At 46.4% G+C, this 25,507-nt stretch overlaps 1 protein-coding gene across 1 annotated transcript in view; it reads right to left on the reverse strand.

The window, feature by feature from the left end:
• Positions 1 to 21,522, reverse strand: part of CACNA1E (calcium voltage-gated channel subunit alpha1 E) — a 439,155-nt gene extending 417,633 nt beyond the window's left edge. Inside the window, exon 1 of the mRNA XM_079106943.1 lies at positions 21,175 to 21,522. The gene's annotated coding sequence lies outside the window, so the exon portion shown is untranslated. The remainder of the gene's footprint in view (positions 1 to 21,174) is intronic.
• Positions 21,523 to 25,507: the final 3,985 nt, after the last annotated feature.

The following is a 25,507-nucleotide window of genomic DNA, read 5'->3' on the forward strand; positions in this document are numbered from 1 at the left end:
TATGCAGGGGTCTCCATTACATACCCTATCAGAGCCAACCTATCCTGAGCAAGACCCCAGCTTGACCCTCCCATGACCAATTGCCTACCTAAAATGTCATGTGGTCGTTCTCAGGAACCCCTCCCAGGTCCTGTGTAGGAGAGAGGTGTGAGGAAATAGCCTTGGATGTGGTTTGCGGAGGAAAGTTCATCCTTGGTGCCTACAGCCCTCTTCCAATAGCAAGCCATGGCCCAGGGAGCCCTCTCCTCCCTTGATCAGAGGGCCCTTGTTTGGGAGGTGGATCTAGGCTCAGCCCTGCCCAGGCCACTCAAGAAGCAAGGAATTTGAGCAAGTCATTTATAACATGAGGGTGCTGGCTAGCTCATCTTCAGCATCTTTCCAGTCCTGAGTCCTATTCTCTGCCAATGCGCCTGTCCTTGCCAGCATGCTCATTTTTGTCTCCTCCCAACCAATAAGCTGACATTCTTACAGCAGCCCTGTAGTCACAAAGCCACATGCTCAATGAAGACTCCCATGCCAGCAGACCCAGGGGAGTTATCTCAGGCCCAAGCTTCCTCAGTGGCTGGCACACATGCCGCCCTCCACTGACTCAGCATGGGGCTGCATGGAACAAAGAGGAGAAGCAAGCCATTCCCCGTGTGCCTGCCCTTCATCAGCCAGGGTTTCCTACCGCAGAGGCTGACGATGGTGAGGGAGTCCACCCCAGCATACAAGAGGCTCTTACAAAAGACTTTACAAGAAAGCCACCGCACTCCAAGGCAATCAGTGCCACTTAGCACAGCAGGTGAAGCTCACCCAGCCACGTGGTATCTCTCTGGTTCCACTTCCCAAGGGGCTGATGGCACTGGTGGCTGAAGGAGGCCCCTCCACACTGCAGCAGAGGCTGGCTCTCTGCACAGGCTCCTCAGGTGAGATGAGCTGGCTGTGACCTCAGGGGGCCCACCAGGCCCACGACCTGTCGGCAACTCCAGTGTCTGACTTGGCTCACCTTTCCAAAACAGGCATGAAATTCAATTTATCAGAACTTGGTTCCCTGTGGACAGTGGATAGTGGTGGAGTAAGGACGAGATAAGGCATCCCGATAAGAATGGCCTCAGATCTGGTTCAACCCCAGCTGTCCTGATCAGTATGAACCAGTATGAACCAGTGTGAACCACCAGCACCCTGACTCTAAGTCTCCTTAGAGAAAAGACTCAAAGTTCCCAGGCAAACAGACAGACCAGTGTCCTCACCTCAATCAGCCAAGGAAAAGCATCCTCCATTCTACTTCATGTGGCTTCTTTTCTACTCAATGACTCCTCTAGCATTCCTGTCAAATGGAAGTGGGGTGGCAGGCAGGGAAAATACATGAAGTATAATTCCTCTGGCCTTGCCAATAAATTCCTAGTACAAATAGACTGCTGATTTTCCCCAGGGCCAGTACTGGATCACTTTGTCTGTGAAAGTAGCAGAAGGCTGAGTTCTGCTCTTCCCTCTCTGTCCAGTAGCTCTGCCTCCTCCTTGGAGACCATCCAAGACCCTCGGGAAGAAGTGTCTGTGTTCTCACTGACTCCAGGAGACAGCAGCAGACACACCAAGTCCTCCCCACGAGGGTCTGCCTTGGGCCTCAGCTCTTCAGCCTAAGACAGGATACTCGTTAAATAAAGTAGCCACACCTGGTGTGCCAAACATTCACCTCAGGGCCTTGACATTGCCTAGCATTGGCACAGCTAGCTCCTTCCTGTCATTCAAGTCTTAGGTTAAATATCACCTCCTCAGACAACTCCCTTGGCCACCAAGTTTGGAAGACACCCCCAGATCTCTCTCTTTCACGTGTTCTTGTGTGGTTTTCTTCATGGAGCTGTGGGAAGCCACCTTATTTACTTGTCTAGTTTCTTGCTTCTTGGTTACCTCTTCCCACCTTCCTGAGTTCAGGATCTTTGTCTTCTTTATCTCTACATCCTCAGCACCTGGAACCATGTCTGACATGGGGTGAGCATGCAATAAATGTTTGTTGCATGAATGAATAAATGGAAGAATGAATCTCCAGGAAAAATGGTCACATAATTAGTCTAGTGCTGTTGGGGAGAAGGGTAGAGTGAAGAGTGGTGAATACTTTGGAGAACAGCAGAGGAAGAGTAAAGGAAGAACGAGAACTATAGGTACCCCCTGTGCTGTGAAGTGCTACCACTTATTCCTTCTATCTAACTATGCTTTGTCACCCCATACCAGTGTCCCTCTGTCCCCACTCCCTGCCACCCTCCCCAAGCTGTACTAATCACTATATTAATCCAAGTTGACTTTTTTTTAGCTTCTACGTATGAGACAGAGTGTACAATATTTGTCTTTCCGTTCCTGGCTTATATATAATGAATATAATGTCCTCCAGTTCCATCCATTTTGCTGCCAATGACAGGATTTCATTCTTCTTTATGGTTGAATAATAATGCATTGTGTATACATACCACATTTTCTTCACCCATTCATCTGTCAACAAGCACCTAGGTTGATCCATAACTTGGTTATTGTGAATAGTGCCCAATAAACATGGGAATGCAGGTATCTCTTTGATATGCTGATTTCATTTCCTTTGGATATATACCCAGAAGTGGGGTAACTGAATGAACCAGAAGAGAAGACTCAAAGTCTCCAAATACACAGAAATGACAAAGAGGTGGAAATGCTAATTACCCTGATCTGGTCAGTATACACTGTATTCATATAGTGAAAATTCATACTGGGCCCCATAAATACAGATAATTATTACATGTTAATAAAAAAATAAAATGGAAAGGAGGGAGGGAGGCAGGAGATTGACACTGATTGAAACTCTGCTCTGTGTGCAGGGCTGACTGGTCCCTGGTATGCTAGAGAGCTGTGTGCCTCTTGTAGCCTGGCTGGGCCTGGACCCCTGGAAAAGGTCCCTTGGGAGACTGGGAACACTGCACCTCCTCCAGGGTACAAGCCAGCCTCTGCCAAAGTAGAAGGAAGAGTGAGGCTGCCTTGAATCCTTGTCTAGACAGAGGAAGAGGAAGGTGGAGGAGTATTGTCATTTTCTCTGAGAAATCAAGGCAGTCATATGAAACAATTTGGGCTGTCAACCTGTCAGTGCAATCCCTGGGAATGACAAACTTTCCCAAATGCTGTCTCAGTAGATATCCAGAGCAGCAGAAGCCAGTATCAGACCTAGAAGTCTTTCAGCGGGGCTGGGGGTGTACTCCAAGCAGTCTGAGGCTCACCCCTGCCCAGGCCCAGAGCACTAAGTCTGTGCTGTGGGATCGGAAGACTGGAATGGGAAGTATCTCTAAAAGGATGGGCAGAAAGGCCCCTCTGAGAGGTGTGGGCAGGAGTGTGGGCCACCATGAGGAAATGGGAGTGTCCTGAGAAGCTGGACTAGAACTCCGTTCCAGTCGGTCCTCACCTGTGTGATCTCAGGCCTTAATCTGCTCACGTATCGACTACTTTCTCTTCAGATGAACATGGACAAATATTCTCTTTATCAGCATCCCAAGGTTATTGGAAGGCTCAAGTGAAGTCACATACATAAGAGATTTTTGTAGACAAATGAAAGATAATAATAAAAGACTTCAAACAGGCTCATTACTCAGAGAGTGAAACCAGGCAGTAAATTACCCACCAAGTCCAGAGCAAATGTCAGTGCCCAAAGGGACTTTTTCTTTAGAGATGCTTGTAGCATCCCTGAAAATTTAACATCCAAATGATGTAAATTCTCCCTAAAGCTCATTATAAACTGAATGAATTCACAATAAAATTACCAATAAATTTTGGGGGCAACTAGATAAATTTAAGATAAGTTTAGACAATAATACCCAGGAAAATTCTGACAGAGAATGTACAAAAGATGAGTAGTCCTCCCACATATTAAGGCATGTTATAAAAGAGCATTAATTAAAACACAGATTCTGTCATATGAATGGACAATGATCAATAGAATGAAATAGAAAATGCTGGAATAGACATATATACTTATAAGAAATAGTGAATTTCAGATCATTGAGGAAAAGACGAATAGTTCAATAAACAGTATTGGGAGAGGTGAGTAGACATGAAGGAAAAAAATAGGATCCTTCCCTCAAGTTTTATACCAAAATAAATTATCAATGAACAAAAGATCTAAATGTAAAAAATAAAATTGTAAAAGTGCTAGAAGTAAAAGGAAAAGGTTTAAATTTTGTGGTTGTTATGGTCTTTGTGAGGATATTGAAACACCAAAATAGTAATAAAAATACTGATACATTCAACTGCATAAAAATTGTTATAACAACAAACAACCTCAAAAGGCAAACTACAAATTGGGAAAACATTTCCTGCATTTATACTACAAAGGACTAATTTTCTTAATATACAAAGAATTTCTACAAATTAATAAGAAAATGTGCAAAGGATATAAACAATCGATTCACAGAAAAGAAATTATAAATGGCTCTTAATGTTTGAAAAGATGGTGTCTCACATAAAAGAAATGCACACTAAAAACAGGGGATACCATTTTTCATCTGTTTGATAGTCAAAGGACCAAAGAAGTTTGATAACACAGAACTTTGGCAAAGGATGCAAGGAATCTAGTACCATGCTGGCTGATGGATAAATTATAGAACTTCCATGGAAGGTAATATGAGACCATATGACAAAATTTTTAAACCCTTTGGCTCTTCAATTATACTTCCTTCACATATATTTGCATGTGTGCAAATTACATTTATATGTTTATTCACTGAAGCAGTAATAGTAATTTTTTTTAAAAAAATTATATGTCCATCAAGAGGGGATCAATTAAATATATGAAATATATTCAGCCTTTAAAACACAGAGGCAGATTTCAGTGTCTGATTTAGAAGGATCTTCAGGATCAAGTCTTAAGTGGAAAAATGTTGGGATGGAGGACATTAAGTTATATATGTTACTATTTGTTTTTGAAAAATCAACACATTATAATTTTATTTATATATATGGAAATGGAAAGTTGTACAAGAAAATGTAACCATTGTATCATTTCCAGTGATACCAACAGAGTAACTAGGTAGCTGGTGGAAATTTTAAAAACAAAGAAAACTTTTTAAAGTAAGAGACAATGTTGCTGAAAGACATTAAAGACACAAACAAATGGAATGTCATTCCCATGTTCATAGATTGAAAGACTTAATATTCTTAAGATATTGATAGTATCCAAAGTGATCTACAGATGCAATACAATCACTTTCAAAATCCAATGGCATTTTTTACACACAAAAAAATCTAAACTTCATGTGGAAGTCTAAGGGATCCAGAATAGCCAAAAAAATCTTGGAAAAGAACAAAATTAACTGAATCTCCATGTGTCAAAAAAAAAGAAGAATGATTTTTTCCCTTACCTTACACCATACACAAAAATGAAAATGATCAAAGACCTAACAGAGCTAAAACTATAAAACAGTGAGAAGAAAATATAGAGGAAACTCTTTATGATGTTGAATTTGGCAATGGTCTCTTGGATATGAGACCATTTCTTGGTTTCATAGGCAACCACAGAAAACATAGACAAACTATACTTTGCCCAAACTAAAAATTGTTGCACCTCAAAGGACACTATTGACAAAGTGAAAATACCAATCTTCAGAATGATGAAATATTTGCAAATCATAGATCTGATAAGAGATCAATATCCAGAACATATGAACCAGTCAACGACAAAAAAAACCCAAAAAAGTGGCAAAGAATTTGAATACACATTTCTGCAAAGATGATATACCAATGGCCAATAAGTACATGCAAATAAGCACAAATAACTAATCACTAAAGAACTATAAAGTTAAACCACAACGAGATAACACTTCATACCCATTAGGATGGCTATTATTTTTAAAAAATAAAAAGACAAATTTTGGTAAGAGTGTGGAAAAACTGGAATCCTCTCATATGGCCAGTGGGAATGTAAAATATGGAACATGTATGGCACTTCCTCAGAATAATTAAGCAGAATTATCAGGTGACCCAACAATGGAGAGCAAAAAAACAATGGATTCCCAAAAACAATGGAAAGCAGGGATGCCAACTGATATTGGCACCCCCCTGTATATGGCAACATGACTCACAAAATTTACAAAAAATTTTATAAATGTTTCCCACAAAAAAAAAAAGATCTGCTAAATGAAACAAGCCAGACACAAAAGAATTAATATTATATGGTTCTACCTATAGGAAGTCCTTAGAGAAGTCCAACTCATAGAGACAGAGAGTAAAATAGTGGTCAGCAGAGGCTGTGAGGCAGGGAATGCAGAGTGGTTAATAGTCAGTGGGTATGGAGTTACACCTGGGACAGGAGAAAAAGTTCCAGAGATGGACGGCGATCATGGCTGCATAGCAATGTGAAAGTACTTAATGCCACTAAACTGCACCCTTAAAAATGGCTCACATGGTAAATTTTTTGTTATGTGTATTTTGCCACTATAACAATAAGGAGAAAGAAACAAACCTTGAACAATGCACGAAGAAGAATATGATTCTAGAGTTAACTCTCCTGGGTCTGAATCCTTGACATTCTATTTAATACTTATGTCACCTTAAGTGGGGTACTTTTCTCAGTTTCCTCATCTATAGAACAGCAGCACTAGCACGGCGCTGGGTTGTTTTGAGGCACACAGGGGCTTCCAGGAGTGCCTGCCACATAATGAGTGCATGCGAAGTTGCAGTCTCTTATCTATCATTGTCTTTAACTAACAGATGATGGGCACCTACCAGTCCCAGCTGCTGCGCCAAGCACTGGGAACACAGAGGGGACTGGATGGATTCCTGCCTTGAAGCCCTTTGCCACATAGTAAATGGGACCTTGGTTTCCATCTCCACTCAAGCCTGTACTTTAGGAGTGTTGACAGAAGTAGGCTTAAGAAGAAAAACAGGAGACACAATTCGATAGGTCTCAAGTGTTTTCTCATGACTAGGCCTGTCTGAAAATAGAGTGGGTCATCTTGAGAAGTAGTCAGCCTACCAGACAGGCTGCAGCGGCTCTTCAGAGGGCTCCACTGTGTGGTCACGAATGCCCCCATATGGCTCAGAGAGTCTATGATGCTGTGGGGTGGGGGCCCAGGACTAGGCATGAGCAGCTTGGCTGAGGAAAGACCCCAGGGAGCCACCTTGCAGACGCCTCTGCTTCATGACATCATCCATATTCCCCCAGCAGGGACCCAAGGTGTCCATATGTCAGGTGAGGATTCTAATTCAAAATGACAGACACGATTTTCGCATAGATGAATGGAGAGGAACCAAGGCATGATCCTCCTTGGTTGACAGACAGGTATAAAGGCCCAATGACTTCTGCCTTATTTTGAACAGCAGAAGTTCTAGGCTCTAGGCCCTGGAATAAAACATTGCAGCAGGATGTGGGAGAGAAGAAAACACCCCAAGGCCAGCTATGCATCCAAAGAGGGTCTTGGAAATTCAAGGGGTAGATCAGATTTCATCTGTAGTGCCTCATCAGGGCTGAGGACAAGGACAGGCAGGGAGATGTTCCCTGCATAATCTACAACCAGTCAGCTTCCCTAGCAGTCTTGGAGGAAAGACAGCCCTGCTCCTGTTGCCTGGAGATACTGACTGTCTCTCCTAAAGTGAAGGGGTCAGGAAATAGCTCAGGGGTCAGGAAATGCTCAGGGAGGGCCTCCCTGATAAAGTGATGTTCCAGCAAAGACCTGAAGGTGGTGAGTGAGAGGCAACCCATACAGCTATCTGGGGAAGAACTCACCAGAGAAAGGGAAGAACCAGCAAAGGGTCCAGAGGCAAAGTGTGCCCGCATATCTGAGACATGGCCAGGAGCTGTGAGACTGCAGCAGAGAGATGGGGAAAGTTGTCAGAGAAGTGAGAGGTGAGAGGTGAGGGTGGTATCAGCCCTGTAGGGCTCCATAGGTTGTTTCAAGGATTCTGACTTCTACTCAGTGAGACTGGAAGTCACTGGAGGATGAACAGGGGAGTAAGATAGCCTAACTTAGCATTTATACACTGGGTCACTGGGTTGAGAACACACCCCAAGTAGGGCAGCAGGACACTTGCTTCAGTTAGAAGTAGGCTGCTACAACGATGCAGGAGAGGGGTAGCTCAAAGCAGGCTGGAAGCAGCAGAGGAGGTGAGAAATGGGTATATTTTGAAGACAGACTCACTAGCATTGAAGTGAGGAGTGAAAGAGGAGAGATGTCAAGGATGATGCTCAGGTTATTGGACCTGAGCTATTACAAGGAAGAAGTTGTGTGAAATAGCGGACACTGAAGAAGGAGCAGGGTTTGTGGGGAAAGGCACAAAGTCATGTTTAGACGTGGGAAGTTTGACATAACTCTCAGATGCCCTCGTGGAAACATCTCATGGACAATTGGACAGACATATTTGGTGTTCAGAGAGAAGGCCAAGTGAGAGCAGTGTGATCAGAAGTCATCTGCCTGTGGGTGGTGTGTCAGTCACTTTTCATCACTGTAACAAAACCTGAGAAAATCGACTTAAAGGGGGAAGGATTTATTTTAGCTTGCAGTTTCAGCCCATGTTCGGATAGCTCCATTGCTATGGGCCATGACGAGGTGGAGCATCATGGCAGAGAGGGCATTGTAAAGCAGAGTCCCTCATCTCTTGGTGGCCAGAAAGAGGAAGAGGAAGGGACTGGAGACCAACTATGGCCTTCAGAGGCATGCCCCAGTGACCTACTTCCTCCATCTAGGCCCCAGCTCCTAAAGTTTTCCCTACCTCCCAATAGCCCATTAAGTTTATGGAATAAATCCACTGATGAGGCAGATCCCTTACATCTCAATCACTTCTCCAAGGTCCCATCTCTGACCACTGCTGCCCTGGAGACCAAGCCTTCACACGTGAGCTCTGGGGGGGTCCATGCAGGGCCAAACCATAACACGTGGCATTTAAAATCAGGACCCTAGATGAGTGATTACAGATAAAGAAGTCAGAAGACTGTGCTCTGGGGTATCCGATACTCACAGGCTGATTGATGAAGAAAAATTATCAAATGCCACTAAGAAGTTACCAATGGAGTAGGAAAAACACCAGGAGCTGGTGTTGTGTCCTGAAAGCTAGGTGAAGAAAGCATTTCAAGGAGGAAAGAGTAATCATCTGTGTCAATTACTGATAGGTCAAGGATCTCAAGATGAGAACTGACAGTTGACCACTGAATTGAGCAACAGGCAGGCCATCGATGATCGTAGGAAGGACAGTTTTGGTGGAGTCAGGGCATAAAGGAGCATCATTAAAGGCTGTTCAGAAAGAATGGAAGTCATCAAATAGTGCAAGGCAAGTTTCTCTTTGGGAAGGAATTCCATAAATAAGGGAGGAATGACAGCATTAAAATGCTAGCATTTTACAAGCACATAATGAAACAAACTGTCTAGGGAGGGGCCAGAAAACCAGGGCCCTTGGACTACATTGGGCCTGCTTACTTTTGTTAATAAAGTTTTATTGGAACCCATCCATGCCAGTCATTCATGTACTGGTTGTAGCTGCTTCCTGGCTACAATGAGAGCACTGAGTAGCTGAGACAGAGACCACATGGCCCACAGACTACTGTCTGACCCTTTACAGAGATGTTGCCAACCATGATCTAGGTAATGATTGTCAGTGGCTGCTAATGCCCCAAGGTGAGACAACCAGACATTTTGTGCCTGTAATGGAAGTACATATCACCCCTAGGAAGCCATCTTGCAGAATAATAAAAATTCAAACTTGAATCAAATGAACTTAAGTACCAATTTATAGAAGTGCAGGGAACAGAAATGTTCAATGGCTCAATGGGGACACAAGCAGCAAAATCCAGAACATGGGAAAATCTACAGGAAAAAATGAACAAATATCTTAAACAAACTATAAGGCCCAAAACAAAGGGAATGAGGGGATCTACAGTTTAAGGTTTAAGAAACCTTTCGACCAAACATAACATATGAACCTTACTTGAATTCTGATGCAAACAAGCCAACTATAGGGGAAAAAAATCATACAACTGGAGAAATTTGAACACCAACTAGATATTTGAAGAGAAGAAGGAATTATGGTTAATTTGGAGTTGTACCATGATGCTATCGTGGGCTTTTAATCCATTATCTTCAAGAGATTGGTACTCAAAAATTTACAGATGGAATTACATGATGGCTGGAATTTGCTTCAAAATAATCCAGTGGGGAGGTGCTGTGGAGGTTTAGGTGAAAAATATTGGCCATGAGTTGATAATTATTGAAGGTAGGTACTTGGGGTTCATTACACTATTCTCTCTAGTATATGTTCAAAGTTTTCCACAATAAAAATTTAATTAAAAAAAGTTAACCAAAAGTGGCAAGGCAGTGAGGGAACATGAAGCCCAAAGATGTGAGGTTCCTAGGTAACCCTGATCCCAAGAGGCAGTGACGAGCACACACTTGGAGACATACTAAGTATTCCCCGCAGGCAGTGAGACCCTGGAAGATGGGCAGAGAGGGGAAAGCAGGGCACTTCAGAAGAGGAAATAAAGAGAGTGAAGGCTGAGGCCCTTCAGGGGCCTTCCAGAGACTTCCAGAGCACCCAGGTAGGAGGGGGTGAAATGATGTCATCCACCTCACTCACCCTCCACTGTCTCACTCAGGATCACTTCCTGTGGGCCTTCTCAATGGCGTCAGAGCCTACAGCTGAGGAAGGGAGCCCCCCTCCTGAAAGGTACAGGAGGAATTCTCAGGGAGGGCCAGCGGGCACCCCAAGAATGGAAACGTCCCACCTGCGTGACTCCTATCCCCCCAGGTTCACCATAAGGGCAAGCACCAGGCCTCCTCCCACCAGCATCTGTCCTCTGCTTCCGGCCAGTCCTCCTGTGGCTGATTCATGATGCACGTTCTCAATCCCACCCCAGCTCCATGTAGGGGGGTTTCAGATCTGGGGTCCCTTCATGTCATGCTAGGTTTTGGGGTGTGCATTTTAACTGTTGGAATCTACAGCTTTTATCAGATGTTAAAAGGGTTCTCCAACTACAAAAGTTAAGAATCATAACACTGGAAGTTAATTTTTTGACATGCTGAATTTAGGGGCTATTAGAGTTCCTTCTTATGTCAATATGTGCTCCCTGCCTCTCAAAAGAGAAGGGGCTGTTTCTGGATCAATGAATACAAAAATTATCAAAATTCTTCAATGACAGGCTGAAAGCAGGGCAAATCTCAATCATCCTGTGCCTTTAGAAGTCAAATAAAACAGCAAACAGGAGCTAGCTCCTATGAAACAGCTGATAATGCACATATTTTACAAGTTTTACAGTTTACAAAGCAAATTATTTCATTGGCACTTCATATTTTGACTTTGAGACTTGTGCCATAAAGACTTAGAAAAGAAGAAGAAAACAATAAACTCAGGTGCACTTTGAGGTTTTTTTGTGCTCGGTTCTCTTTCGAATTTGAATGGCCTCTACAAATCAGCATCCCCAAGCCCCAACACTTTACACCCCCACCACAGCCACGTCTCAAAGGATGTGGGAGCCAAGGCAATTTGTACCATCTGCCTCCCACAAATATTTCATATGCTCATTTAATCAACTTTTCCTGGGCCTGAGGCTCTGAGATGCTGGAGGACAGCAGATTGAGAAGGTGGGCTGTGTACCATGATGACTCAGCCAGAGTTCCACCTGCCAGTCTGCCCGCCCAGAGGAGCCCAGCACCAATTCCTATTCTCAAACCAGCTTTGACCTTCTCTACCTAATATCCGCTGATTTTTTATACCAATTGGATATTTACCCAGGTCCTAAGAGGTAAATACTGTCCCTACATATATGGAGGAAGCTGAGATTCAGAGAAAATAAGTCACCTGCAACAACTGATCAGCACTATCCCTCTGGGAGCCTGAGTCTTTAGTTATAGAGGCATCCTGGGTCTGGAGGCTGGTGGGTGGAGGTTGAGGGGAGTAAGAGGTTGAGCAATGTGCAGGGAGGAACAGGGCTAGGTCCTGGCACAGCTTTCCTGCATAGGAGCTCACATTCTCAGAATGAGAGCAGCTTCTATTCCTCCTGAGCCAAAGACTGTGAGTAGTGAGTCCCCACAAGTCCCTGCCTCCCCCTCTCTCTTTCACTCCCTGAGACCCACATTCATTCATCCAACGGTGGCTGAGCTACCGCCATGTGCTGGGCACAGTACTGAGAGTGGGAACACAGCCATAAAGAATGCAAACATAGTCCTATCCTCAGGGAACTTTCTGTCTGGGAGATGCAAACATTAAACTAACAAATAAATAAGCCTGGGGAGAGGGCTGTAAAAGTGAAGGATGCTATAAAAGAGGATAATAGAGGGATCTAAATTAGATAGATCGATGGTAGTTATCTGTAAGGTGGAAGATCTCAATGAACTTCTTGAATTGACATTCAAGTTGAGAACTGAATCAATGCTTAGGCATTAACCAGATGAATGGGGAGTCAGAGGGTGGGAGAGTTACAGAGGGGAGAGAGCATGAGCAAAGTCCCGGCAGTGAGAAGGAGCCTGGCAGATTCTAAAAGAATTCATAGTAGCTGGAAGGTAGCGGGTGATGGACGGAGGTGCAGGCTGAAGCTGGAATAGGTGGAGAGCTGGATCACACAAGGCAACAGGCCTTGGCTAAGATCTTGATCCAGAGGAGAAGTGGCATGATTGTGTTTGCACTTCAAGGTCATGCAGGCTACCATGTGGAGCATGGAGCTGTGAAGGGGACCAGAGAGGAAACAGAAGAGTTAGGAGGCTATTATGGTCACTCAAGTCAGAGATGATGGTGGCTTGGTACAGCCGGTGGCAGCAAAGGTGGAGAGAAATACTGAGGTGTAAGATGGACAGGCTTTCATGAAGGATTGCCTAAGGGACGCTTGAGTTAGATGAAGGGACCATTCATCAAAACAAAGACAACTGGAAGACAAGCGGATCTGGTGGGAAGACTAAGGGTTCAATTTGGATGTGTAAACTTTGAGATGCCTCTGAGAACATCAAGTGGAAACATTAAGAATAACACTGGATCTAGAGGTCTGATGCTTAGAAGAGAGGTCTGAGCTAGAAGTAGAAACTTAGGAGTGGTATTCAGCTGAGTGATAACCTAATAGTGGCCACAAGAATGTGCCCAGCAGACTTCCAACTATGGTGCACTTGGTCAATTCAGAGATTCTGGGCTCTGAAATCCATTACCAGATTTGCAGAGAGAGAAGGGTAGGAATACCAAGGCAGCTCACTCTGGGACCAAAGGGCACTCCTCCAACAGCCAGCTGGCTTGAGGGATTTCTGACAGCCTTGCTGAGATACTTATGCTGCACAGCAGGCCGGCACCCTTGCATCGAAACTGCCTTCCCTCAGTCACTCAGGGTCAGACTTACCTGGTGGTCTGATGGCTCTTCCAGCCTTTCCTAGCTCTTCATCTATTACCTTTCATTGATGTTCACCCTAATAAAATCCTTACTAATTTCATCCCATCTTGGTGTCTACTTCTCAGAGGACCGAGCCAAACAAGCCACAATTCATTCACATCCCCCTGTATCCACACCTTGAGCTGCCCCTTCCCACTGAGCATGATCATGTGACTTGCTTTAGGCAATGGAGTAAGAGCAAATGGACTCAAGCAGAGAATCGAAAAGAACTTGTGCACTGAGGCTCGCCCTCTCTCTATTATGTGACCCCAAGTTCATATGTTGAAACCTAACCACCAATATGATAGTATCAGGAGGTGGAGTCATTGGGAATTGATCAGGTCATGAAGGCGAAACCCTCAGAAAGGGATTAATTCCCTTATAAAAGAAACCCCAGGCAGGGGTTTTGACCTTTTTGCCACGTAAGGACACAACAAGAGGCAGTCAGCAAATGGGCCCTCATCAATACCAATTCTGCCGGTTCCTTGATATGGAACTTTCCAGCCTCTAGAACCACGAAAAATAAATTTGTATTATGTAGAAACAATGCAGTCTACAGTATTCTATTATACTCCCCCAAATGGATGAGACATCCTTGCTTCTGGATGCAGCCCTGCTGCAGCCCTGTGGGCCATTCTGAAATTGAGAAACCATTAAGAGAGAGGCTCTGGCCATCCCAGCTGATGTCCATAGATGTAAGCGACACCAATCTAGACAATCCTATTTTAGTTAAACCAGCTGAGAACACAAGAACCACCCAGCCAGCTCACAGAATTGTGAGAAATACTAAATGTTTGTTGTTTTACATTTCCGAGTTTTAGAATGACTTACTAAGCAGTAAAAACTAACTGGTACAGAAGTTTGGGGTATAAAAAGGTGGCATTCAAAGCCACGGGAATGAGATCTTATTGTGGCTTGTAGATCCTATCCTTGTTCTTGTCCTTGGCCACGGCTTGCTCTGAAATTTTATCTAGCACTCAGTATGTTCCATACAACGTACTGAGGAGTCGTGGGTATACAGTGATAACCGAAACAATCATACCCTGAAGAAAAACCTGGGGGAAGGAAGATAGAATCTTCCGGAACTCTTCTACTTCAGCTTCATGACTACTCCTTTCCTCCACTCCCCTGTTAAAGTCACAGTGGTGAATACAATGCTTCAGCCCCAGGGAAGATGGTACCCCACAGAAAGAAGGGGAACAGGGATTTGCTGGAGGATGGCTTCTTTACTTGTCTAAATATTCAGTAAATTATCCATCACCTAGTAAGGGCAAAGAATTGAAGAGACATGAATGAAAGACAGGATTCCTGTTATCAGAATCTCACCATCTAGGAGGAGACTGACATTTACATTATAATATAAAAGTGCAGTGCTAGAGGTAAGCACATGATGCTAAGGGGGTATAAAGGGAAAGGATGGATGTCTGCTCAAGGGAAATGCTAGAATCTTCCTGGAAGAGGTCATCGCTTTAGCCAAGCCCTCATGGGGAAGGGCTAAAGCAGGTCAGGCTGATCTAGCATGGATGAAAAGCAGGACAAAAGGCAGGAAGAGGAGTCACAGACGACTCGCACTTTCTAGTTTGGACAACAGAATGGATGATGGTACCATTTGCTGGAAGAAGCTGTATGACAAAAGGACAAGACCTGACAAATGATGCTGGGTTCATTTGAAAAGCATCTGAGATACTATGAGGTGAGGAAGCAGAAACATCCACTATTCAGTTGGGGAGAAATTCTGAAACATAAAAGAATCCTGGGTTGGAAAACAAATATGGAAGTCATCAGCATATGGGTAATGGCTGAAGCAAAGGGAAGGGAAGAAACCCCTCTGGAAGAGTGGGTACCATAAGTGAAAAGAGCCAAGGTGGGACTGAGAAGCATCTACACTTAAGGCTCAGTCACTCAGCTCCCATCTGCAGGAGGAACTCAGCTATCACTAGCCAAAAGAGAAAGTGCCAGGAGATACCACCAAGCACCCTGGGATCCCCAGCCCAGATGCTCCAGCTCTCTTCTCAGCAGTCTGTTTTAAGTGGCCAGGAAAGGAATCAGCACTGAGATGTGAGTGGTTAGTAACAGATGTCACCAGTAATATCTTCATTTTTATAGGGGTCAAAGATCTATGATAACTCTGACTTTGAAGTAAAGACTTGAGTCGAATCCATGCTCCAACACCTACTACAGTCCAGGATTCTGGAGGCCTTTGTGCTCATCTAGAAAATAGGAATAACAATTCCTCTACCTTAAAGAGGTGTAAGGCACACCAAGCATCTTGCATGTGGTGGGTGCCCACCACTTAAGCCCTTCATCTATCCTTCTAACAGTTGTTCTCAAACTTTCACATGCCTCAGACCCACCTGGAGGTGATCCCCTCCCAGAGTTCTGATTCAAAACCTCTGGGATGGGGTAGAGAAGCTCTTGGTGGTACTGATGTTGTTGGTCCAGGAAACTCTTCTTCCTGAAGGACCCCTACCATGTGAATGAATATGCACTCCATGTGTCCCAGAAATTCAACTATGGCCCTACAGAAAGGCTATGAGATTCAGGCTTATAAGGGTCTAGGTACAGGAAGCAAGATAAAGCAGTGGGAAAACAAGGGGCAGGGGCAAGCACACAGCCTTCTGGTTCTGCTGTCACCCAAGACATCTCAAGGGCTAGAAGTTGAATGATTCACACCTCCATGTTTGAAAAGCTGTGACTCATGGCATGGATACAAAAGGCGGGCTGCATTGACTCAACCCACAGGGAGGGTGGCAGGGAAGGGGAGCAGGCCTGCATAGTCACATTCAACTGGTCTCCTCCATACCCCACGAGCCTGGCGCTGGTTGGAGAGAAGAGAGATGTGGCAGAGTGGGAGGAAGTCAAAGGCTAAGGAGAGGGTGCCTTGGACAGCCAGGAAATGTAGTCTTCCTCCCGGATGTGGATGTGAAAGGGAGGCTTGTGGAATCTCTACCCAATTTCAGATAAGTTAACCTCTGCTCTGAGTTCAGAAGACCCTGGATATTGAGAAGAGCAACCTGAAACTTCCTCGAAAGCTCTATCTCCTCAGTATCACCCACCGCACTCAGTCTCTCTGTGTCCTGGTGATGCCCAAGGAACACGATGTATGGAAATCTCCAGGAAGGCCCATTAATAGCACAAGTGGAAGCAAAGGATCTTCTTTAGACAAAGGCCTGTCAGAGGCATCATCTCATTTTATGTCTTAAATAAACTCCCCTGAATTCCCAATTTACATTTGTAATTTAATTCAACCCACATTTACTACCATGCTAGGTGGTGAAATTGCAAATACGAATTCATCACAACACTTGCACTCAAAGAATCTTGCCTAATAAGATATAAAATGTACTGAATTTGTTTTATAGTCTATAAAACACTTTCATATACAATTTAATTTATTCCTTATAAATCATAAAAAATGATGCTTTAAGGGAAAATGGGGGGGACCATGAACTAGAATCAATTTCCATGCACATCTGAGTTGTTGGGATGAACCCAACTACTATATATAAATTACTAATAAAAAAGAAAATGAAAATAAAGAAAGCTGACAATAAAAATCCTATTTTATTCTTTATCATTCTGATCCTTGGTTTAACTATCCCTCCAAAGTTTTCCTTGACACCCCAACCTAAAGAAATGCCCACTTTTTGTGATATCACCCAATATGGATGACTTTCATCATGTGCTGTTTCTTTACACACTTGCTTGTCTACTTACTGTTTCTCTTTCTCTGCAATAAAATATAAATTTCACAAAAGTAGAATATTTGACCATCTTGCTCCCTGCTGTATTCCCAGTATCCAAAGCAGCATCCAGCCTAGAACAGGCACTCAAGATATGGTGGTGGAAGGAAAGAAGGCAGGCAGGAGCGGGAGGAAGGGAAGAAGCTGGGAGGGGCTCAGTGATGTTTCCACTAAGTGACAACTGAGGCACACACTCCGGGTGTGGTACCCCAGGCCCAGGATCCTTCCTCTCCACTCACCTTGGGGGCCACCCTGAGCCAGCACCCAAGTTCTGAGGTTGGCAAGCTGATCCTCCTCTTCTGGGGACAGAGGCAGATGCACCTAGGTCTCTAAGACTTCAGCACTGAACAGCTCACTAACCCAGGCTGAGATCAACAAGAGGAGGAGTTGCAAGTTGTCTGTGCATTCACCCATCACAATGAATCCCATCACCAAGGAAAGGGTGGAACCTCTGCTGTATTTAAGATCATTACATTCAAGAAAACATCAATCAAGGACTAAATAAGTCAGGAGGGACTCAATTTTCTTTTAAGAAGTATAAATGTAAAATGTTCCTCATCACTGTTTTAAATTAAGAACAAAGAATAAAATTCCTATTCAGTAAATATAGCAAACAAAAAAAAATCTATTGTATGACTAGTCAAGGGTAAGAGGGAGAGACAAAGAATAAAGAATAGAGGGAGGGAAACAATCACAGAAGAGTCTCTGGTGCCAATTGTGTGTGTGTGTGTGTGCGTGTGTGTGTGTGTGTGTGTGTGCACACGCGCGCGCGCACTTGGGGTTGATCCCAGGGCCCTGTGCACGCAAGGCAAGCACTCTACCAACTGAGCTATATCCCCAGTCCAATATTCTTTTATCTACCGCAGTCTGACCCAATCACCTCCCTGCCTCCTTTTCCCCCAGGTCTGGTAAGTTATGGTGCCACACAGTGAAAAGGGAAGGTGAATAGTTGGAAACGATGTCCAGAGTTTCCTACTTAAGGTTTTATTGTAGCCTTCGTAATGGAGAGAGGATCTGAGCAACCTATCAGCTGAGGGTAGTCCAGTTTCCCTGCCAGTCTACATAATTACTTTTGGGGAAGCCAAAGGGCAGGAAAACCTTTTCCAAGCCAACTTGGTCAGTCACTGAGCCAACCTGCAGCCACTTAACTTGATCCCGAGATGCAGGCTTCCATAACTAAGGTATAGACAGATGGGGTCAGCATCTGGCTCACAGATTTGCTCCTAGTTGCTCAGGGCTCTGGATTGGGTTCAGAGTCTGGGGGACTGGGCAGACTGGTCCTTGACTTCAATGATGACATGCACTCTACCTTTCCCTCAGACAATCCTACCCCCAGCCAGGATTCATGAGCACACTAGACTAGGATTCAGGAGCAAGATCACTCTGGGGGTGGTCCAAATGGCCAGATAGGGGGTAGGATCACACATTTCATGGACACCAGGCAAGGACACTGATAATGGAAAAGAAAAGGCAGCATGAGTTAAGAATCTAGCCCAGAGCCCTGAGCAGCTAGGACTAAATCTGTGAGCCAAATGTCAACCCCATCAAGGGAAGAATGCAGAAGATGTCTTGTGTGGTGCCGTCAGCTAGCCCTAGAACTGACTCCCAGCTCTGCCCTCTCATAGCTGGGTGAACTTGTAAGTTACTTAACTTTTCTGAACTTTCATTTCTTCATCTCTAAGATGGAGATACCTACTTAACAGGATTCGGTAAGGATTTGTTATGGTAATATCTGGAAACTGCTTGACGTAGTAGCTAGAAAATAAGCATTCAATAAGTGGCAGCTAAACTTTTTGAAGCCCTGCAGGGATTTTGCTGTCTGGCAGATTCACAGGCTCCCAGGGGGCTGGAGGTGTGACTGACATGTACCTAAGAAGCTTCCACTTCACTCCCTTGCACATCAAGGAAATAAAAACCAGGCATTTTCCTGCAAAAAGATGCTTCTTTTACATGAATTTCTCAGTCTGAAACCCAGACAGCATGTAGGATTTTTTTCTCTCCCTTCCACTCTCTCAAGCCCAACACACATACCTGGCCTCAGAGGAATGGGAAAACTTTGACAGCACTGATCCAATAACTCATCTGTGCGACAGCGAGGGTCACCATATATCATGCTGCATCAACACAACACTCACAATTCCTGGCAGAAGGATGGCCTCCTGGGAGCTCATAAATATCACAGTGAAGCAGACAGAGGGACAGAAACAGCCCCATGTAAATCACTCTCAATTTGTGATCGCTGCAATATCAGAGCATGAAGTTCCATCCCAGGAAGGGGTGTTGCAGAGGGACCAGCGAAGTTGGAGAGGGAGTTCACCAAAAGAAAGAAATCTGTATATTGAAGCTGGATTTTCAGAGGGAACTGAAATAAAGTCCTTTTATAACCTGAGTCAAGAACCATTCCAAGAAGGAGGATGCAAGATCAAAATGACATGAAAGCCAGCATATTACCTTGTAAACTGTCCCTTCTTCTGACCAGTCACTCTTAAGACACTCACTCTATCTGTATGGACAGTCACCAATGTCCATGTGTATTACTAGTGTATATCGACTCTTACAAGTGACCTGTATTGGACAATAAATGATGTGATCACCCCATATTATCAAGTGGTAGAGCATCTCAGCTGACCAGAACAGTAGAATTGAATCAAATAGCAAGAAAAGGTCATTTGCTTCTAGACTATGGAGACAGCTGTGCAATCCCAAGAGACCCACACATGTGCAGGAAGAGGAAGTCCTATGTTTTCCATAGTGAATTCCTCTTAGAACTGTCATCTGCCCTAAGTGTCAATTCCAACTACCAACCCCAGTAGAGGAAGCCACTTTTCTGCTGGTTCTGATGTCAGAGGAGATAAAACAATGCTCTTCATTTAGCGTCAAAAATACCCTTTCTTCCGTGAAAACACTTCCCTGGCTGCAGGTCTCACAGCCTTCCCTCTAGACTTATCTGTCCTGGCTCCCAGCCTTTCCTCTGAGGATAATGTCTCCATGACACAGTGCAGTTCTCAGCCCCCAAGGATAAGTAAGAATCAGGATTCCATCATCCAGGCCTTCAAAGGGAAGAGCTGAATCATTACAAGCCCCCAGATCCAGGTCACCCCCCACACCCAGCCTGAACCGCCTGCTTGAGGGGGTCACAGTCACAGACCCCGCAACAGAAAGGACCCCACACACATACCTGAGGCAAGTGACCAAACTACCATGTAGGTCCCAGGGTGAGGAGGAAGTCTGACTACCAGGGAGGGGGGCCCAAAGAGGGGGAGGGGAGCACCTGCCATCATTCTTTCCTGGGCACCCGCACAAGCAAAAAGGCACTGGGTGTTCTATCCCTGAAAGAGATGAGCAAACCGCCCTCGCGCAGGGAAACCCAAACCCAGTCAAAAAGCAAGTCACTTTAAGTAGCCTGACTTCCTCTTGGTACCCTCCCCACCCCACCCACGCCAAATCCAATTCCCAGCCCCTCCTAGGAAAGGACCCACCTGCCCGCTCTGCCTAGTGGCTCCAGAGATACCCAGGCCACCCCGCACCAGTCCTGAGAAGCCCCACAGGTGCACGCAGCTTCTTTCGCAGAAACTTCGCTGCAAGCTCAGTCCCTGCTCAGCGCGTCCTCTCCTCGAACCGTGCCCCACAAAACTTCCCAGTGCCAGGTACTGCCGGAGCCGCCCGCATCGGAGGCATGGAGAGGGCTGCTGAGGCCCGCGAGCTCGCGAAAACCCCAGGCCTGCACCTGCTCGGAGCTGGGCTCCGCTCTCCTCCGCGGGCAGCCAGTGAGCCTCCCTAGCTGCGGGGCGAGAAACGCCAAGCTGGCGAGATATCACCCCTGGGAGCCCCGGGAAGGGGCACGCCACTCATCTCCGAAAATCCAAAGGGCGATTTCGCAGCCCGGGCAATTGCCACAGAAGTTGCAAGGGCAGCACAGGCAGAGGAAGAACCGTGGTGGGGGGAGATCCTGAGAAGGTCTGGTAACTAGCAGTCTCCGAGGTCCACGCACCCCCAACAGGTAGCAGCACCCCAGGCCGAGCCGCGGCGGCCGGGAGCGCAGCGCAGCCCCGCGGGCACCCCGCGCCAGGGCGCAGGCAGACACAGCTTCGGCGGCGACCCGGGGCTTACCTTGAATTAACGCAGAGTCCCGCGCTCAGCCGAAGGAGGAGGGGGTGCTAGTATTTCCGAGGCATCACTGGATTGTTTTAAAAGAGCAAAGGGTGGGGGCAGGGGAGCGAGAAGGGAGGAGAGCTGGCGAAATTGAAGGAGGGATAAGGAGAAAGCGACAGAAAGAACAGGGGAGCAGGGCAGGCGGGGGTGAGGGAGCGAAACGGAAAACAAAATAAATAAATGAGAAAGGAGATAGGTTAGGGAAAAATCTGTCTCCTGCCCACACAGTGGGAAAGAAATTTCTAGCAATCGGAAGGAGAACTCTACACATGCCCCCCAGAGGGGACAGCCAGGGGACTAACAAAGGAGAAGGGAAGACAAGAGCTGTATTCAAACAGAAGAGATTGCGGTGTCCGGGCACCGCCGCTCCCCGGCGGCCGAGCGGGCGAGGGTGGTGAGACAGAACGCCCGCGTGAGCGCGCACCCGGGCTGGAGCGGGGGGCGGCCGGAGGCTTGACTTACCCGCGGGGATCTGTGTAGTTAACAGCCTGCGGTCGAGCAATGTAGGTGAGGGTTTCCGTGGGAAAGTTCCCAGACCTCAAACTTGGGCCGGCGACTTCCACTGAAGCACCACATCCCTGCTGAGGGCAGGGGCGGTCCCCTCTCCAGATCCTGCTTCTGGACCTCACCAGCGTCCTGGCCGCTTGCCTCGACAAGAAGGAGGACCTATGGTCTACAGAGCACAACCACGTCCAGGGAGAAACAAAAGCCTTGGGATCCAGTTAAGGGGAAGCGTGGGTAACCAGCCCCTGAGCTGGATGCTGCTCAGCGAAAGGGGTCCTAGCCCAGGGAGGAGGCTCTCTGCTGCTTCTGGACCACCCAGAGCCTCTCTGAGGGTCTCCAGGGACCTTTGAGGGCTTTGAAGGAGCCCTGTTCCCTGGAGGCAGTTAAGAAGCCCAAAAAACAAACCCTGAAAACTGAGTCTAACTGGCATCTCCAGGGCCTCCTAGACCTGAATCCCCCTAGGGCTTCCTCTCCTCAATTCCTCTGGCTCTCAGCACGCCTTTCCCTCAAGAATGATGAAAGTGCCTCTCAAAGCCCTCCAGCCCTGGCCTCCTCCCATCACTCCATCTCTGCTGGTCCCGGTGGGGTCCCCAGAGGGGCATTGCAAGGTGGCATTATAAGCAACAGTCCTCTCTCCCTTTCTCTTTGTAGAGAAAAGTCTAGAAAAAAAAGAGAGATATAAAGAAGAGACAGTAGGACCAGGAGAGAGGAGAACCAGAAGGGAAGCAACAGGGAAGGAGGAGGGAGGGACAAAGGAGCCTTCTTTCTTCACTCACACTTTAAGCTTGACCTTGGACCAGATGAGGCAAGCAAGTTCCCTGAGGTTCCCTTTGAGGGTTGCCAGAGTTGAAAGTGGACAGGTGGCCCTGTTTATCCGTGAGCTTTCCAGGGGCTTTCTTCTTGAGACTTGGGAAATGTGTATGCAAGTGAACTAAAAGATCTAGGAGACCAAAATTTGCCGCTCTGGCCTTTCCTCTTAATTGGGCAGGAAAAGTAGTGAATGAAGGTCCAGGTGGTGAAAGCTATCTGGCAAGTTCTGGGAGGTCTAGTTGGGAGGTTCACCCTCTGAGGAATGGAAACCCTGGCCCACAGGTCAGGTAAGTCCTAAACTTCTCTCCAAGCTGCAAAATAAATTAGTCTAGTCTCCCTGGGTAGGACTTGCGGTAAGCTGAACTGGTAGCTCTGACATGAAATAAATAAACAAAAAACTCAGTTGGGCATTCAGGAAAAACACAGGGCTACACATCCATTTTTCAGAGACTGGCAGATTTTGGAAACAGTCTTATAGATCAGCTTTCCCTTATTAGGTGTGTGTGTGTGTCTGTCTGTCCGTCTGCTCAGCATAAGAATGCCACGGGAGCCTCTCCTTGGAGATCTCATGCCCCTGCACAAGGGGAAGTCAGAATCCTGGGCCCTAAGCATCAGCAGCCACAGAGCCAAGAAGGAGAGTTCTCCCTACTTTAGGAAATGAACCCTGGACTCTGTTGGAATCTGACTTCATGCTCCACCAGCACCCCAGCATACACACAGATGCAATGCAGGTGCCAGCCACTGAGGCCTTCCTCTCAATGGCCCATAAACAGAAGCAGCGTTACCCGGCAATGTTTGGGTTTTCTTTTCTTTTCTTTAATAAAAAAAGTTTAAAGAACTAGGATACCAGAAGGCTGATGGTTTTCCTGGCTTGGAATCTCCTTAAGAGAAGAGCATCCAGGCTCACCCCCCACCACCACCGTCAAAACAAACAACAATCATGCCCACAAACAAGATTCTCTTTGACAGCCCCTTCATACTGTTGGGAGAGTGCCATGCCCAGCAACTAGATGGTTCCATGACAGATTCTCTTGACCTCTTCTTGGAGGTAGCATAATCCCCGAGAGCCCAGCTCAACCCCTGGGACACACCTGCCATTTTATTTCTTGCCTCTCTGGCTACAAGTAATTGAACAATTTGAACAATATGGTGTCCTTTCAGACATAATGAAAACATTGGTTTGGTTCTTGTCCCATTTGAATGAGTTGTGGCTGTTGTTCTAGGCAGAGGAGGTGGAAAGTAGGCTGGGAGGATTCCTCTTAGCACACAGGCCCTTCTCCCTGCACCCAAGCAGATGCACCCTCCCACCCCCAGGTTTCTAAACCCCCAGCAGAGAAAAGGGCCCAATACCTAAAACACTCCCTCTGCTCCCAGGCCTCAGCCAGACAGCACAGAAGCACCTTGCAGGTCAGACCCAGACCTGTGCCCCATACCGAGCCCCCTAATGGGACTTGGGACTTCATGCTGGGGCCCAGGCTTCAAAGAAAAGACCCTGATTTAATAATTCAGGCTGCTTGAATGCCATTTAGTAGCCATGGCAACCAGTTCCCTGACATCTAGTTGTAGGCAGGGTGTGGTTTGAAGGAAAGATGGAAAGAAAGAGAAAAAGGTAGAGGGGATAGGAAAAGCAAGAAACCCAGCTTGGATTCCTTGCAAACTTTTCTGCTTTCACCATCACAGCCCCCCACCCCCGCCCCCCAAGCCTGATAATGCAAGGTCTAGGAATCTCAGCGCTCCCTGGCCCTTCCCCAGCTCTCTTCCCTCCGTCTCTGACTCAGCTCCCTCCCCACCTTCTCTCTCTCTTCCTCTCTTCTACTAGAAACCCGGAGATCCACGTTCCTGACTCAGCATCCCAACGCAACACCTTTGGGACTCTGGCAAATTCCTTAGCTTTTCCTTGCCTCTGGTTTTCTCATCTAAAAAATGAGGGCTCTCTGAGTGTTTGCTGTGGTTTCTACCAGCTGTAAGAATACATGATTCCATGCTCCTCTCTCCATCTCTCCACCTTTCAGACTTTTATCTGTGTCCAGCTATCTCTGTCTACCTCTTGCCTCTTCATTTGCTGTCACCTCCTCCTCCTCCTTCTTCTTCTTCTTCTTCTTCTTCTTCTTCTCTCTTTCTCTCTCTCTTTCATAAATACCATTTGCCATCAGATTTGTGAGGCAGCTGTGTTTTCAATGACTATTCCATTCCTCTTGCTGGAAAGCAACCTGTCCTTTACCCAGTTAATCTCCCCTCTTGCTGCAGCTTGTAGAGCAGATATCAGCTCTAATAAGAAGCCTCCCTGTCTCCCAAGAGAGGGTCGTTGCCCCTCCTATGAGCTCCCGCAGTCCGGGGTTAACCTCTGTTTTTCTTGCTCACTGTGTCGTAATTGCCTGTTCACTTGTCCTGCCGCGTCTGGTGTGAGCAGAAACAGTGCCATTTTTGTGGCTGTACCCCATTTTGGAGGCACTTGAGAAGCACTTGTTGAATGACAGGATAAATTACCTAGAGCCCCGGGTTACTGAATCGCTGCTTATTAAGGACTCAAGGCACACCCAGAATGGGCACAGGGTAGGGAGGGGCAGGGGAAGCCAACCTATGCAGTACCACGTTCGGAGGGCTCTCCTCCCCAGACTGTTTTGATGAAGTAGTGAACCAAGAGCCAGGGGTCCTTTAGGACATCTTGGTGTGGACAACCCAGGGTGGAGCAGCCCCTGAAGGGAATGAGGACGGCCCCAGCAGCAGCGAGCAGTGTGAGTGATGCCAGGCGTGTTCCCTCCAGCCCATCTGAGGCTGCTCTGACGCCATGTGGGCAAACTCCAAAGTAACTCTACACATGCAGCAACAGGGGTTCCTTCCAAGGTGTCTGCGCCTGGCATCAACCGTCTCCCAGCCTCCCGCCTGGCTCCTTTCTTCCTGGGAGCAGGGCCATGAGGGAAGCAGACGGAGGCTGGGGTGGTGCTGCCAGAGGCACATGGGCCATGTGGGCAGTGCT

The sequence above is a fragment of the Sciurus vulgaris genome (assembly GCF_902686455.1).
Source record: "Sciurus vulgaris genome assembly, chromosome: 12".
In the NCBI taxonomy this organism is placed as follows: Eukaryota; Metazoa; Chordata; class Mammalia; order Rodentia; family Sciuridae; genus Sciurus; species Sciurus vulgaris.